Source organism: Sinocyclocheilus anshuiensis, unplaced genomic scaffold (assembly GCF_001515605.1).
Source record: "Sinocyclocheilus anshuiensis isolate Anshui unplaced genomic scaffold, SAMN03320099.WGS_v1.1 scaffold47, whole genome shotgun sequence".
In the NCBI taxonomy this organism is placed as follows: domain Eukaryota; kingdom Metazoa; phylum Chordata; class Actinopteri; order Cypriniformes; family Cyprinidae; genus Sinocyclocheilus; species Sinocyclocheilus anshuiensis.
In genome coordinates, this window is record NW_015551047.1 from 1,081,311 (window position 1) to 1,082,304 (window position 994).

Sequence of the window (994 nt, forward strand, 5' to 3'; positions counted from 1 at the left end):
CTCTGACTCTAAGAAGATATCGCTTGGTTTTCACCTTGATGGTCATTCCAGCAACTCCATGCACTATCAGAGTGACATTTTTGCTCCTTAACCTCAACATTTCTGCAGCCTTTTTGGTTATATAGTTGGTATCTGATGCAAGGTCTACCAAAGTTCCAATCTTCTGCCCCGCATTGGCTGTAACTTCCATAAGCATCATAATGACAGGTAGTTCTTGTACTCCACTTTCCTTTAAAAGTCCAACTTGGGTTTTTCCAGTGCAAGTCACTGTGTTGGTAAAAGCATTTCTGCATCGCTCAGCCAGCTCTGGGGAACATTCAGCTAAAAACTCCTCTTGCTCTGCTCTCAGCACATGTACCTTCCTACTATCCTTTAGAGACTTTTCCTCACTGCCACTTGTGGATTCTCGTCTTGGACGGCGAAAATAATGATGATCAGGTGCATTTTCTTTTCTTCAGTCTCTATTCTTGCACAAGAATGTGTCTCTGCAGTTGGTGTCACCATCATGAAATCCAAGGCATTTTTTACATGCCCCAATCCTTCTCAGAGCAGCTTTCTTTTCAGCTAGCTTTAATTTCTTAAACTTCTTACAGAAGACAATCTTGTCTTTATGATTTACAGCTCCACACACAGTACACCCACCATCAGAACCTTTCTTTATGGTTCTTGTAGATGCATGCCTCCTTTCAAATCTATTTTCTGATTTATCTTGTCTTTCTACCTTGTCGGTAATTCTGAACTGTTCGAGTTTCTCAAGAAAGTCTTCCTGTTTCTTTAAAAACTTCAACAGGAGGTCAAAGTGATTTGTTGGAGTTACACCATTATAAGGGTCAATCATGAAGACAAGCCAGTCCCTCTTTAAGAATTCAGGCAGTTTACTCTCAATAGACTTGATTACGAGATGGTTCTTTATTGCACCAGTGTTCCCAAGATCTGTCAGGTCAGATAGAGCTTTTTCAACAGTCTGGATCAAGTATATCACTTTTCTGAGTTG